Source organism: Bombus terrestris, chromosome 2 (assembly GCF_910591885.1).
Source record: "Bombus terrestris chromosome 2, iyBomTerr1.2, whole genome shotgun sequence".
NCBI lineage: Eukaryota > Metazoa > Arthropoda > Insecta > Hymenoptera > Apidae > Bombus > Bombus terrestris.
Genome location: NC_063270.1, coordinates 16,219,486 through 16,236,701, shown reverse-complemented (window position 1 = coordinate 16,236,701; position 17,216 = coordinate 16,219,486). Strand labels below are relative to the sequence as shown.

Genomic DNA, 17,216 nt, shown 5'->3' with positions numbered 1-17,216 from the left:
CGAATAAACCCGTTGACAATGGAAGCCGCATAGTAGCTCATTACCGCGTGGACCGTGTGATCATCCCTTTAATTAAAAGCGCCGGTGCACCGATTGTTCCCCGGCGGTCTACGCAAACAAGCCATCATCCGTTGATCGACGTGGAAGAAACGAAAAATACAGATATTATATCCGGAGGAACTTGGAGAAATATCATTATGGGATAAAATCCGACATTGCGTCCGGATGAGCTGGGCAGAAATAAAGGAAACGGCAAGGACGGGTCAATTATTTTTCTCTCGTTTGTCGTTTATTGGCAATGAACGGTGTAGCCGGTAATTGTTCCATCACGGCTGGCTGAAAAAGCGCGTGACCAGCCAGCCGCGAATTTCTCAAGAAACGAACGATGGAAGAGGCCAATGAAGGAGCCGATGAACTTTTCTTCCGATTAATGAGCAGCCAGAGGAGGCCACCGATATCCGTCCGCCTCTCGAGAAATCTAACCTAGTTGCCTTGGAACAGTCTTCAAACCTTTCTTACGCGATTCTTCTTCTTCTTCTTCTCCTTCTCCTTCTTCTTCTTCATCGTCATTTCGGTTCGTTCAGTGGCCACGAGCGTAACATGGATTTATTTCACGAAAGCCAAAGGACGGGTTATTTTATTACACGTCGTATTTCATAGCGCCAAATCGTTCTGTTCCCTGTCACGTTTGCGTCACTGTGTTCACGTATTTTCCTCTCCAATTATTTTTGATTTGTTACGAAACAAAGGGAAACATCGAACAGGCCAAAGAGCTACAGGCAAAATGGACGTGAGATGGATTATACGGATGGATAGCGGTCAGCTGTGCCAGCGATGATACGTTCGTGCGGTGAACTACGTTTCCTGGAATATTATGTAATTGTTATAATAAGATTCTTAATGACATACCTTTGTAGCTCGCGACATTTTCCAGCCGCGTAGATTACTCGAATCAAATTGCGCGTATTTAGAAAATTTCACAAATTCGGATCTTAAAATTTTGTTAATCGTTAAATTTCGAAGACCAGTTTGCTGAAAACGAGAAGCTCGATATTAAACGCTTCGATAAGAAATAAAATTATTCGAGTCCTTTTATTTCGAATTTCGTATTAACCAACAACGCGAAAACCTTTGTTGTACCTACAAGATGTCTTCCTCTAAATTAGTCGTCATTCGTAAATTGTTTTATGCGTTTCTTTTTAAATTATCCATCGTTCGTAAGACGTCTCTATCTAAAATATCCTACATTTCTCATTTCCTTAACGATATCGTTACAATCACGAGTAGAAAAATCGCTGTGCTCTAAAGGACGTTCAATGTAAGTCTTCGGTAATTCTACGATTCGCCACGGTATAAAATAGTATAAGAACCGATTTGAAAGAGGAGACCGTGACATTGGACCGAGATTTTTCCTTGGCGGAAAGATCGAGCGATTGTTCGCGGGCCAGCGTTTCCGGCGCTTCACTCTCACGATCGAACCGTTCGATTTCTTGCTCCTGACTCCTCGCGGATCTCTCCACGAATCCAATTCAGCCGTTTCCTCGAGGTATCCGGATAACCGTGGCGAGGAATTCTTCTCCGCTGTGGATAATAGAACCCGTCCTGTCGTTTTCTGCCGCATCACCGTGCGTAACCGTGCTGCCCTTCGGTAATAGCGTTCTAATGTTCCCCGTAGTCCCCGATTCCGGGCCCTTTTTATTCTTTCCTCCTTTTTTTTCTCTCATTCCCCGTTTTTACTCCCCTTTTTTTTCCGCAAACAGACGTTAACGCGTTATTTCGTAAGTTTGCTACTCTTGTTGAACGGTGACGCGACTTTTCTGACCCGTGGAAAATAGGATTGTTCGGAGAAAGTTTAATTAAGTTCGAAAATCGAAGCATACGGTGGCTGGGTCGTGTTCACGCTCGATTTTTCGGGATCTGTTGCGTGTAGGCTTGCGGCATTGTGAGGATGAACGAGAAACGACGCGATAAATGACTTACGAAGATAGACAGGCCGATACAGAAATCCTAAAATATCTCTATCCAGTGGAAATATTTTACTTTTAAGAATCGATACTCTCGATGTTATTTTAATTACATCGTTCTCTATTAGGAGGAATTTAATTTATATAACGATAGCAGACTCTGGGAATATTTCTTGATCAGACGAATTAATCTTTTTGCTATCTCAAATATGATAGTTTCTTCAGGACAAGAATCATTTTTTGATACGTCTATTTTCGTTCAATAACTCTGATAATTCCGTTGGTTCAATCTTTATTCATAAAACTGACTCTCCTTTATAAATTCTTTTCCTCCTCTGACTTGTTCTAAATGATCTGACACACGTGTTACAATAATTGCATCTCTACTTGTTTCGATACTTTCGAAAGTTTTCCTAATTAATAGAAACCATCAGCTATAAAAAAAGGTAATATCAGGAAGAAAGTATATTAAAGTTCGCCTCTACATGAGACGCAAAGATGTTTTCTAAAAGTATACATACGGTGACGTAAATGGTCCGATACTTTTGCACAGCGCTGTATGTTAGCCAGAGGGGAAGGTTAAACAGTCAGAAAGTATTAGATACCTGAACAGAGTCGTATCCACTTTTATTCCAGCGATGTTTGCCTTGCCTTGATACGCCGTGAAGGTGATTTATCGCGCGGAATTTCAGACCGTGAAAATATTTCGCGGGAAAGTTCACTGTTACGCTTTTTAATTATCGAAAGAACGATAGGATATCCCGAGAGATTGAAATCTAATACGCAAAAAGCCTGGCGCAATTTTTCCTACAAGATATCCAATTTACGTAATAAAAAATCAATATTGACCTTAGCGTACTTCACCGAGGAATTTAGAAACTCACGTTTGAACTATTTAATTCACCCATCACCGACCGTGGCTATATTAATAAATCACGCGATTGTTCGACGAGTTTCGAAGCTATTGAAAACGTTACAGCTGCGCAAACACGCATCATCAGGTGAAATCGTTCACAGTGCACACGATTTCCTGCCCCGTTTTTCCTCTATAAAGAAACAATTTACACGCGATCCTGCATTCGAATGCATTTAACGGAGATCAAATAGAATCGCGTTCAAAGATTATCCATGTCGAATATATCATAAAACGAACGTTTTACGTGCGGTAGAACGTTTGTGAAAATATTTTACGAATATATTATGTTTGTTATACGAAACCTTTTGAAATGTTACGAAGGCTGTAACGAAACACGACCATCACGATCGTGTCGATAAGCCGTAAAACGAATCTGAAATTTTACGTACGTAGAGTTTATAGATTTTAAGATTATAAGATTAAGATTATAAGATTTTTATTCGCATATCGAATGGTCGATAGTTCGTTACGTTAAGAAACTACGGTATTTGGTGGAATCATTTTTAGTGCTAATTCTGTTCAAGACCACTGCTCGTGCTATGTAACGTAAATTATTTCTTACGCTAGATATACAGAGTGTTTCATAATATGTGAGACCCATTTCAGGACTAGGCAGGTGACACAGAAAGAGCGAAAAAGATTCCTACAAACGTGTGTCATATTTGATCTCGTTTCAAAGTTACAGCCACTTTTGTCTTACAATAATACGCGCCAGATTATTTTCATAAAATGTACTCGGAATGGTTATCCTGCGTCTGTATTATTCAACGTACACCGGGAATTTTTAAAAGATTGCGAAATTCTCTGACACGGTGACTAGCGTGCGAACCGAGGTTGGTAGTTTCATTTCTTTTACGAAGATAATTTGTCGTGGCTTACTGTAGCGCAAAAGGTGGCTATAACTTTGAAACAAGGCGAAGTAGGACGCGCGTTTATACGAACTTCGTTCATTGTTCATTCCCTGTCCGATCTTGCCACATATTATGAAACACCCTGTATACTTGGAATAAATATATCTTGCAACTTTTATATACATTAAAAAAAATACCGATACAACTATGACAGCCGTGTTTCGTTATGAAATTAATAAAATTTCAAAAACGTACATACAATATATTCGCGAGAATCGTCCACGATAAATGTCCAAATATTTCCGTGACTCGCTGTATGTATCTATATCGTGCGCCATTGCGATTATCAATATCGTAACGAAGATTGAACTTTGCCGACCACCCTATTGATATTACACGTCCTTCTATTACACGTCTTTCCCCGTAAACGCAAGATACTCGATTAAATTGGCAATCTAGGGACGTTGAATTTCCTAGGCCGTGATTAGTCTCGCGTTTGTTAACCGGTTTGCCACGTCGGACGTCCCGATATCGAAACGTTAATTAGAGCCGATTAGAGGCCAGTCGCGATCGGATCCATTAACGTTAACGTGAGCGGTAGAACCGCGCAAATTGGACCACCCTATAGACGGCAAGTACGCGGTACACGTTCGAGGATTCTCCAGCGAACATGATTTGCTTCTCAACTCGGTGCAATTCCAAGTTCAAAGCCACTGTGTGTGCGAGCGTGTACGTGTCTCGTTTCCTTCTCGGTTTCACGGATCCTCTTTGTCTTCGCCTCGATCTGCACTTCGTAGCAGACCTTTCTCCACGTCGCATTCGTCGCTATAGCTTGCGAACCAGTGACGTAGCCAACGTGGCTGCCAGCAATTAAGGGCATTCGATAATGATGGAACTGTGGGGAACCAGGAACCGCGTGTATCTCTCTTACTCGCTTTGGACGTCTTCTAAGCTGCTTAGAGAGGAGAACAAATCTGTCACTGTCAGACGTCTATTCACGATCGTACCGTGCGCGCTAACTCGATGAAAAAGCAGAGGACGTAAAGCAGTGAAATCGCAGCAGCCGAGCCGCGGATGGGCTTCACGGTGATTTTAAATCGTGTTTTATTCAACCGCGCCGGGGATGTTCTGTTAGAAGGAGTGGCTCGATACAGTAGATTCTGGAGAAATGACGATTCACGTAATTATGTAGAGACGTTGGCGAGAGGTTTGCCGGATATTTAAGACGTTCGAGAGGTCTCAGACAGGTCGGCGATAATTCGTTTGAAGGATTACAGCGCCGAGTAACAGCGGTCCAATTCTTACGTTTCAAATTAGACTCAATTTTCTCGTCAATCTTTTGTAAATCCCAATTAAATTCCTATTGTCAAATACAAGTCTTGCTTTTGATTTTGAAATTTTTTACTCCGAAACTTAACAGAGTTTGATATTTTTCAACCACTTTTTCCCAATTTCACTTCATCGTTGACTCACGTCTCTTCACACGCTGAACGTTTTCCTCGGCCGGCTATGTATCGAACGATTTTTTCCCCCTTGCCTTTAAAAACGTGTAATTTGCAAGGTTCGAGCGTACCTTTAAGAAACGAAAATTATAGATCGAAACTGGAGATAGAAGGTAGCGATAGGTTTTCGGAGCGGAACGACGTGCGAGCGTAACGCGCGCGCAAGAGGGGAATATTTTCGATTCTATTAGGCCACGGTTTAAATTTGACGCGGAGTTCGTTCGAAACTTGAGGTATTTGTTTAAGGATCGGAATTCTATCAGGCTTCCCAATTGTCATCGATGCTTTTCGATTGAACAGATTTGCCTGGAGTGGCTGGTGAATATTATCTTCCTTCTTTCTCGCTCCGTCCCGTTACCTCGCCGTTTTTTCTTTTTTCTTTTTGTCTCATTCACCTCTCGAGAACTCTCTTCCTCGAGTACAGCTAGCACGTGCTCGTTTCTCAGCGTACGTACTCGATGGGCAGGATTTTCGAGGGTAAAAAACTCGTGTTCCAACGCGGGGACAAGGCTAAAAGCACGACACACATCGGATTACGTGTCTAAAAAGAGGAAGAAACTGATCCACGGGGAAAAACTGAAGCCTACTTTATTTCAAAGCCTTTGCCAACCGCGATCTCTTCGATAATCCGTTATACGTCTGCTATAAGAAACTTTCTCAAGTTTTTAACATTAGGTCGCAACATGCGAATAACGATCCGTTTCTTTCTGCTAAATTTGATTCTACTTTCCAGTAGAGTACGGCTGTCGACTTATCGATCAGGTTACTGGTTAATCAGAAGTTTCTATAATCAGATAATTATCAAGATGGCTAAACCTGGAGTCAGGAAAATGACTCATATTACGTATATATTCATTGTATCTATAAAAGGAGAATTTAAGAAAATTCTACATATATATTGTACTATGTATTTTGGTATAATATGCGAGATACGTTACTTGATACAACTTTGAAATATTTGATACATGAAACAGGAAATATGCTGGATAATAAATGTCATAAATATAAGAGGATATAAAAATAATTCCACCGATAGACGATACATTTACCGACATAAGTAGAAGAATGTAATGCGTTCGAACAGACGTTTTATTTCCTGATACTAATCGATCTTTGCTTGCTGAAACTTGGAAAGGCAACAAAAATAAAACGGCAATAAAAATCGAAGAGCCGCGTATAACCTTGACTCTGCATGACTCTGGGACAATTAGGGCCTCTGTATTTTAAGTAATAAGGACAGAAATCCAGAAGGAGAAACTCGGATCCTCGTATTTCAGTATAAATTAAGCATATCCCCTTTCCAAGCGGAGTTTAAAAATATCTCGCTCGTATAAATCGATATTCCTCCACGTGTCTCTCTTTTGTCCATCTAAAAATCATTAAACCCCGTTTAAACTGCCTTTGCCAGCATTCGTCCGGCGTTTTTGTCCTATGTGCATCACAAAATCCAAGTTAATCCAAAGGTGGTGTGTTTCAACGGTCGTGAGGCAACTAAAAGGACGTCTGGAAGCGAAGAGAAAGGAAGAAGAGACGCGGAGAACCGACACCAAAGGATTATCGCAGCCGTGTTGCATAACATGTCGTTGACCAAGCAGGCTGGATTACTCATGCTCCGCGTCGGGTGACCTTGTATCACAATCGAGCCTCTAACCCGTTCAGGCTAGGCCGATTCCCTCCGAGCCGACGATCCTGGACCAACCGGTGGCCCTGGATTCGAGGGCAATGCACCTTCTCGCCGGCTTCGTATCCTCCTCTTCTCTTTCTCTCCTAGAACAATGCTATATAAAGATCGTGTGTCACGCGTGTCTGTCAGGATTTACACGTTTTGCTCGCTCTAACATGATAATAACGTCGGGCAAATTTCTTCATGGATGCACACGTAGTCGTTTTATTATCGAACACGACGCGTCAACAGGTCGATGTTACGTTTTAATGATTTGCAAGATTCGCTTCGATTCAGCAGGAGTGGGGGATGTCGGTCTCGTTGATTTGGAAAACAACGATGCGAAATCACGTAGTACGTATTTTTGGAGTTCTTGGTTGCGACTCTTCTTTGTCGAATACATCGTAGAGTCGCGTGTGATTTTCATTCTTTCGATAGAGTTGATGGTTTGACCTTTGAAATTTGTCACTCGTTGGAGGTCTTTGGAATTTGTTGGGAATTGTTGTATTTGCGGGACTAGAAGAATTCCTCTTGAGACTATTCCCCGAAGAAGTTTTTGTAATACGAAGTTTCGTGCAGTGACTGATTGCAACGTGAGTGTTTGGAAAGTAAATATTCGCGAAGTGGGTATTTTTAAATCGAATACCTGCGATGTGAATATTTGGAAAGTGAATGGCTGTAAACTAAAGATTTCTAAAGCGAATGCTTGCAAATAAAATATTTGCAATAGGAAAGCTTGGAAAACGAATGCGCGTAAATGAAACTTGGCAAGTGGAATATTCGAAAACCGAGTGCTTTTAAATTGAACAGTTGCAAAATGACAACAGGGCAAGTGAGTGCTTTCGAATTAAATAATTGAAAAGTGAATCCTTCCAAATTGAATAATGGCAAAGCGAATGCTTTCGAATTAAATAATCGCAAAGTGAACGCTTCCAAATTGAATAATTGCACGATACTTCCACGGCACTCTGTTTTTAACGTAAACTAACTTTTACTGAAAAAGACGAAACGTCGATAATATCCTACGCTCCAGAATTTGATTATTTCTCTCTTCGATAAAAATGCGCTTGCAACTTTCTTATTGCCACAGAGAGTGCGTAATTTAAATAGACAAAGTCTATATTTTCTTACAACTTACTTTTGGATATCATCAACGCTAACACGCTAAATAGAAAGCTACTTGTTGCCTTATTATACGAGCTGATTTTATCTTCTTCGTCGTATCATTGTTTCCTTTTTTTCGATGGAAATTTTCGTTTCCAAGTCGAAAGTCAATTTTAAGTGACACAAGATGAAAGAGGACAAAGAAGGAGACACGTGCCTCGTCTATTTTTGAAAATGACTTCCCTGCACGATTCAGTAACTTGAAATTTTAACGCGAATTCCCTCGTAACGAGCTTAATCTCGTTAACGGTATTCGCCTCCAGGATTCTACATAATGTAATCGTATCTTCGTTTCCAGCCGATCTAATTACGAAAATGAGTTATGCATCTCGGATGCTTGTCATATTTTCGCGAGCCACGTCGATAAAAATCTGCAGTTGCGTTTTTAATCAGCGGATACGCGATAAACTTCGTGATCTTGCACAAAGAATTTCGTTTATGAATTTTCTACTTTCACAAGGTTTGTACCGTCAAACGTGCTGTAAAATTATCGACACGTAATTCGAATGAACTTCGCATCACATTCCGCAGATTGTCTTTTTTAATTCTTATTTGATCTTCTTCTTCGAAGACTTTAGTACGAAAAGAAAAATTTAGTACGCTTTAATACAAAAAATTAGCGTACGAATGAACGTAAAAGAGTATCAATAAATTAAAATCTATGTACGCGCAGTTTCTCTTTCCTGCTCGAAAAAAGAGGAAAAACAAAAATGGATACGAAAGAAAGAGACACTCGACTCTCATCTAAAATTACTTTGTATTTCAATAACCAAAATACACACGGCTCTCTTTCAAAAAAGCAGTAGGAGGATGAAAATTAAATGCCAACAAGAAACATCCGAGTCTTTCCTAAAATTATTATTTCAATTTGAAAAACGTACGAAATATGGGAGAAACAAAACTATGAAAAAAAAAAAAAATATCCTCAAAAAAAGAAAGACAAAAAAGAAGAAATAAGAGGAACAAAAGCAACTGTCTGCGAAAAGCACTCGGCTCTTTTCTAAAATTACTATTTTAATTTTCAAAAGCTCGCAAAATATAGGAGAAACAGAAATAGCCAGCGAAAAAGAAACAACCGGTTAGTTCGCTTCCAATCTCCGTGATGCGCCAGTTCGATGGAGTTACAGAGGATAATGGAATCAATGCTCCTGACGTATCCGGAATTGCAAGGATCTGTCCTGCGTGCCTGGATCTGTCTCCGGCTGGCAGGTATCCGCGGAAGCGACGCTGTTGCCTAATTAATAAAATAAATCATCCTCCGGTGCATCGACCCCGTCGCTGCATCAAGCCAGTTTGACTGACAGTGTTTCACCTCCGCCGTCGGCTAATTGTCAAATTACAAAGATCGAGAATATCTAATGGACGTCGAGCATAGGACGCGGGCGACGCGGCTCGTCGCCGATTTTGAACGACTGCCTCCCCTCTCCGCTGTCGCGCCGATCGCCGTTGCGCCGATCGTCACTGCGCAGAAGCGAAACGCGCCCCCACCACTGACCACGGCTAGCAACCCCTACCCCTTTTGCACCTGCAACCCTTCCGTCGGTTTCCAAGTTACGTCATTCGACTCCGGGACTCCGGCGGTCGTGGTCCAACGCTTCCGCTTCCGGTTCTCCCAGTCACGAGGCACGCTCCTTGCTTCACCAACAGCTGGACCTTGGTAAAGACTTTTCACTTCTACTCTATGGACTTTGTGATACGTGGTATACACCGAGTAACATTTATACGTATATTTTGTAGATCGTAGAAGATTGTTCGATCGGTATTGCTTTACCGTTTGATCTTTTCGTTCTTCTTTCGTTTCTTTTCATTTTGTAGATTTACTTTTATCTCGTAGTGACTTGTCTCTTCGTTTGGTTGCTATTTGATTCGGTATTGTGTCGTAGATCGTTGTAGATATCGGACGTAGAATTAATTTTTGTTTCGCCGCTATTGGTAGCTTTATGTGTAATATAATTAACAAGGCTTTTGGCGTAGAACTGTGCTAGGTGCAATTGTAGATTTAGGTTTCGATCGTGGTTGTAATCGATCATGTATATTAAATTGTGAATCGAATTGCTTTCGCAGTGTCTTAAATTCAAATACGCGCCACGGGATTTAAAAAAGCAACACGGTCGGTAAAGAAGAAATCCGCTAAAGTACTTCGATTTTAATCCGAAGAATTTACGTTGATCTCTCTCACGACGATTTCGCTTAACCGAACGAGCCTTTAATCGAAATTTATCGAAGAATATAATTAAAAAAGTATCGCCGATAAGGATCTTGTCGAATCATTGTACGTACCTTCCGCGTAAACGAACGAAAGAAGGAAGATCCGTCGGCTGCCATAGCTGTACCAACATGTGTTCGATACCTTACGTGTAATGAAATTATGATTCGATAGCCCCGCTGGGCCATTCGTCTCAATCATGTTTCCGAGAAGATTGACGAGCGTGCAAGGTAGTTTCGATGTTTTCCAAGCTTTCGCGATTCTTTTCAAGCCTCATAAGGAACCTTCATCAAAACGAAATTACCTGCATGTCGTTGTTAATACCACGATTCCAATGTAATTTTAACTATTTTTTACATTTCCGTAGATTCACACAATTTCCAATAATCTCTTTATTCTGTGTTGCAGATTACGAAGAAGCGATCGTTCTCCGGATATTCGTCCTGTAAACGCTCTTTATGCTTTTGATTGTTGCTCAGAAAGCCTTGATTACGATATTGGCTTTCGGGCAATAATCATAATCACGAAAGGGCAGAACCTCGACTCTGCCTGTTGCCGATGGCACCTGTTACTTCGAGACACAGCGCAATTTCAGATTTCGTTTCTTCTCCACGATCGCGAATTCTACGATTAAGGAAGAAACTGTTCTTCCACTGAAGCGTATATATCAAGAATATTTATTAGTGACGCGCGAAGATTATTATCCGAAATAATTCCAACTAATATCAGAACGTGACAAGTCAAAGGAAACGGTACAACAAAACGTTGTCGATCTAATAAGCTTTTGGAAAATGAAGCGAAAAATCTTCTGCACACCACTGAACGTAATTAGAATTGTAACGATAGTTACATTATTATTATTATTGTATCAGTAGTATTAGTATTACTTGTATACATTCTATAGTGCGTTATCAATATATGTCCATCAATATGTTGCATGTATTTAATAATATGTCAATATTATTTGTATAAGCTCTTCTATCGTTACAAACTCAGGCTCTAGTTACAACGTATATATACATATATGTGTATGCGTGTGTGTGGGCGTGTATGGGCGTATAAAAACGTTCTTAATTTCTCCTACAAATATTATATAATAGAGAAACCGATATTACTCTGCTTTCATAGTTTTTGTTATAAATCCATCGTTTTAGAAATCCAATGAATACCAGGTTGATTAAAGCACAAAAGAAAGTGGAAAGGCGAAAGGAATTGGTTTTAAAGCCTGCAGGCATTTAAGTTGAAAACAAATTGATGCCGTTTGCTGCTGTAGATCTGCGTCGGAATAAAAATAACTAAAAGAAAAGATCCTCTTTCATGATGCTGCACTTTATTCAATTTCATCCGCGATACCCTCCGCCAATCCCCTCCTTCCTCCTCCCCCCCTCTCTGTCTCTCTCTCTTTCTCGCTCTCACGGAAACGAATTAAATTATTCCTTTGAAATTATAATTGCACACTTGACTCGTGGAACCATCGACTAATTGTTACTTGAACGATCGATTGACCGATACTCGTAGCTAATTGTACCGCCACCGATATGTATCGTATACTCGATAATAAACGATCGTTTATCTCGTATATCTGCCTACCTCATCTGTTTCGCTTGTTTTTCACGCACTTTATACAAGTGGCATTCGATAACTGTTCTTCGACCACGTAAGAAATTAATTTACTATTTTCGTTGCTGTCTTCACTACGAATTACGATATCTTTTTTCGTTATAAACCGATGATAATCGTAAGTAACCGGTGCTATTGGAAAACAGAAATTTTCATTTCAACGTTTATTATCCAACAGAAGAAACGTTCAACGCGCCCGTAACCGTGAATTCGATCGGTGAAATAATATTTCGATACATTCATCGTCGTTACGTCCGAAAATATCTCTATTTGTTATATCCTCGCAGAAATACTTTTCTAGTACGTTTCCACAGTGCTATTATATTTATTTACGATCTTTAAAATACTTACAATTCAATTTCCTTCGACTACTTTTATCAATTTATTTCGATATCAACGGAAAGAAGGATCTATTTTACTCTAATCCTAATTTCATCATCTTGCGGATCCACTGCAACGATTCTCCGCATCTATCGTAACTCTATTAACGATTACCATATTTCCTCGAACACGGCGTTTCTCCTCTAAAAATTCTATTTCTTCCAATTTCTATCTCTAGCAACAGCAAATGCAGCGTCGTTGTTCAAATATAATGTTCACCCACGCTTGCTCAAATCCAACATTTCCCACGCAACAATTCTACTTCTGTCAATTTTCATTTTCCATACGTCAAACACAACTCCATCAATGCCTAACAATTCCGTCGAGTATCGTTATTCAGCTGCGACGCGCCCCGATACCGTTTGTTTTAATCCGAATTTTACCATCTCCAGGATCCACCGTATCCTTCGGCAATCCTATTTCCCCTACAAATCCATCGAACACGTTCGCTCGCCGATAACTCGGTTTCTTCCAATTTCCATGCTGCACAATTCCGTCGATTCCCAGCAATTCTCCGTCGTTATTCAAATATAACGTCCATCCATATCGTTTATCTGATTTTCCAACGGCGAAACGGATATACGATGTACACGCGAGGGAAGGAGCCCGATAAAATTCATAAAGAATTCAACGTTAATTACCGAAGATGGCCCCGCCTGGAAATCCGGTTTTTTTATATCCTCGGAGAGCACGCGATATTTTCGAAGCTCAGCGAGAACTTTCTTCCACGCTACATCCTTGTCAGCCACCTTCGTTTCCAGAAGAGAGCAACGCCGAGACGAGCGAGATACATCCGGTTTCGGCGCGTCGATGGTAACAGGTTGCGACGTCCGGGCGTTCCTCAAAAACTGCCAAAAAGTCGAGGCAACGAGGGTCGACAGGTGAAGGAACACGGACAATGAGAAATTCCGGTGCCGCGAAAAGGGGCAGACGGGTCGGCCAACGATGCATTATTTAAATTTTAAAAGCGTTTCGGAGTGCCGGCTTAATTCGACGTCTAGTTGGCTCATCCCTCGGTTGTCGTGCGTGGACGACAAACAAGCATCGAAATCGCATACGAGAACCTTTCACTCTCCACCCTCTGTTGCATCGTTGCGCCTGCATTATGGCAGAGAGATAGCTCGCGTGAAAAGCTATTTACGTTTGCCATTTCGATCGCCGATAAACGCGGCAAGAACGGAGATTTTAAACAAGTTTTGCGCTATTGAATTAATAGAACTTTTAAGTATGAAACGTAGATTCCGTTAGGAATTATAAAATATGGCAATTTTAATATGTCGTGAAAATAAGATTTACATGTGCAATTTTTTTTAGCAGAAGCTGTCTAGGTAAATGTTGATCGTTCGAGTGTGGAAGAAAGCCTCGTTCGGCTTGCGAGCTTTTAACACCTGTTCAAGCCAACTTCAAGCATTCTTGTTGTGATTCCACGTCAGATACAAAATATTCTATTTTATACGTACTTTCTATCCGATCGATTCTCGATCGAAAGAATCGAAAGTAAAGTTTGAGAAGGAAATAGACTTTGTTATGCAAATGCAATCTGTCTTAGCGACATACCATTTAAAATACAAATCGCAGTTATAAACGGAGAATTTAATTACGAAGTATCTTCCGATGTCGCTCGGTGGAGGAAACGAGTTTAGAAATTGCAGTTAAACAAGTAGAGTATGGGCACGTGTGATCAGACAGTAGAAGATTTAACGATACGAACAGCATTTAGGACAATTCTTATATTTTATTTATATACTAATCGTTTTAGGAAATAAATATATTAGAAAAATAACTAATTCATTTTATAAGGGATAAGCAGTATATGTTTAACGGGAACGTGTGTATGTGACTATTAAACAGTCGTATTTTTACGACTGTCCACCAGCAAAATCCGTCTCTTTAAATTTCTCGACAGTCCTGATGATCTGTCGTTCCTCGAAACCCGTGGAAGTGTAATCCCCTGATAATACTCTGACAGAGATATCCCGAAGCGCAAAGTTTCGTATCACGGAGCATACTATCGAATCTTAAATCTTTGTAACGTATATACATTTCAGTCGAATTTACACGGATCATCGTCGTAATGTTTAACGCGGTACTTACGATAATTAAAAAATAAAAGAAACAGATTCCACGTTACATCGTATGGCGCTACATTAACTAAACGTAATTCTCATTCCATATTTACACGCAGGTACGTTCAAGCGTTAAGAAAATTATTAAAAGCTCTAGAAATAGTTTCCGAAAATAATAGAGCAAAAGTCATCTAATAAATCTTATCGTCCCTATTTTCCTGACAAACATGATTCGATCCTAATTTCAGCGTCGTACTACTGGCATTAAATTAATCCGTTAAACGCCCATCGGCGGATCGAAAAATGTTTAAAACATTTTCTATCTTTCTACTGTAAATCTATATAACGCGCGGAATCTCGATGGCAGTCCATATTTATATAGTCAAAGAGGTTGACAGATCGACGTTCAGTCGCGCCTCGTTCGCCTTGTGCCGATGAATATTTCAGTCACTCCTGGCTTCAGCTGTCAGTCCACGGGACAGGATGCGCGAGAAAGAGAGGAAAGGGTGGAAAGATCAAGAGAGGAGGAGGAGGAGGATGTTCAGTCGCTTCTATGTATAGAGACGTATGGCCCGACGAACTTTCGACCTGAAATGACCCGGGATGCAGTCACCTCCGCGAGTTTCTACCTTCCACGGTGGTAACCTCCCTCTTTAGCCTGCAACCATTTAATGATCGATTTTAATCCAGGATACTCAAACGATTGTCTATGAATAACAGGAAATTACATATTTACCTGCGTGCGTCCTAGATCAACGAGCGGCTTCCACGTACGCTCCGGACGAACGATGATCTTTCGTAGGATGAATTTAATAACTGGAACCTCCATCGAACGATCATCGTATCGATCCCCTCTTTTCTTTTTCTCCAGCTGAAATTTTATCATCAGGCTAGACACCGTTCGAAACGTACACGAATTACTAAAACCATGGCTACTTAGCGATGGCGAGCGATGTTCGAGTTATTAGCGGTGTTAGTATGCCGGAATAAATGTAACCAGGCTCCTCTTGTACGATGGAACTTGTACTGTTATCATCTTCACACGCTATAATTCGAGTTTCTTGAGAAATTCTCTCCTGAAAGAAAGAAAAAGAGGGAGAGATATGTGGAAGATTTTGTCCTATATCTTGTTGCGTGATTTTTCTAAAATTTATTTCGTTTATACGGTTTCATATAGTTAATGTACATGTTATAATTTTTATTTTGTTAAGGACAGAGATTTAGTTAGAAAAATGTTATTGTATGAAAAACTTATTGTATGAGCTTACGAATAAACTTTGGTCAAAGCTAAGTCGTAACACGTAAAGATTACTCTTTGTTCTATTTTTAATCTAAATACTTGTTAAATATCTAGTAATCTAGCTTGTAACATATAAAATTAAAATAAAAAATTAATTAAAAGGAACGTCTGCGTAATGGAATTTTACTTTTTACGAGCTACGATTTGTAATTCGTACGTTCATTAATATTAATAATTGACAAATTATCGTGCAAGAAGATATGCCACGGTGAATTTTACATTAATAATATTGGCATATATTAAAAAATTCGTACGTACATTAGCAAAGGAGTTTAATAATATGTTACCAGAACCGATATTATGTATTATGATACAACGACATATGTACATACATATACATATTACCATGTTACTTTGAGCGATAATCTCTTTCGGCGTAATTGAGTAATTAATTGCGGCACGAAATTGCTGGCCGTCGTCATTTGCAAGAATAAGATGTACGTGTTAATGTAATTAAATTTAATAAAGAATTAGGTGAGAATGAACCCGATATATACGATATCGTTAAAAGTGTCTGACTTAAACTCTAATTACAAATTAGAACAAATTCCACGGTGTACTAAATAAATTGAATTATTCATTACGCCATTTTTCCGATTTAGAAATTTCATCGTTACAATTTCGCATCGTTATTCATATTTGAAGCTAAATCAACTTTTGTGAGATTCAACGTCGCGTGAAGTACAGAAACTGATTTCGCGGCGTATCTATACGATGAATTAAATTGAGGATAAGTGCAACTGTCAACTGACGTCGACTGCTTTTCGTGAATATTCATTTGCATCGTGAAAGGATCGTTGAACTTCACAATTGGATTTATAAAATGAAATCGTATAGATACCCTTCACGTTTCCAAGGAAAATCTATCGTTATATTATAATCGATCGTTTATACAATGGTCGAACATTTCGATTTAATTTATGTTTTTGTAATTTTCTTTTGCGTTTGGTCCTCTCTGATCGTTAGACCGGGATATAAAAATGGAATACTCGAATTTATGATTGCCTTTGCACGGAGTACTTAAATCTCTCTTATCTTGTTGATAAGAAGACTTTTCGTTATTGAATCGTTGTCATTTAAATCTTAGGAATTTTTTAGTAATTTTTTTAATAATTCTTCAATCTACCTTTTGCTCGATGTGAATAGACGAATAAGATATGCGAAGCTTGTACGATTATTTTGTATTATCAAAACTTAATTAACCCTTCGTGATATAAATGTAAACTCCTTTGGAATAGCAATTAGGAAAAATATATTGCAATTATTGCAAAAGTGGATATAGTGATTGAATATATATAGAAAGTTCAATTTATTTTAATTAACGAAGTTTTATCGTGTTTTAACCGCGATTAAAAGTAAATAACGAAATAAATTAGAACATAACAAAACACTATCGGTGGCTGTTCTTTCGTCTGACGGCAGCTCGATATAATGCACATATCCGCGCACACAAATGCAATTTATATATAAATTTACAATACCGTTGAAATTATTGAAAATATTCGTTTCGCGATATATACCGGTTTTCGTTCTATGTAATGCGTTTGATAACCATTTGTTGTTACATTTCGTAAAAGTTAGAA

The 17,216-nt window shown here is 39.4% G+C and overlaps 1 long non-coding RNA gene across 1 annotated transcript; it reads left to right on the top strand.

The window, feature by feature from the left end:
* Nucleotides 1-9,420: 9,420 nt before the first annotated feature.
* Nucleotides 9,421-11,572, top strand: LOC125386106. Its single transcript, XR_007225975.1, has 2 exons — nucleotides 9,421-9,717; nucleotides 10,675-11,572. It is a non-coding gene; the product is annotated as an uncharacterized LOC125386106 (long non-coding RNA).
* The last annotated feature ends 5,644 nt before the right edge of the window (nucleotides 11,573-17,216 follow it).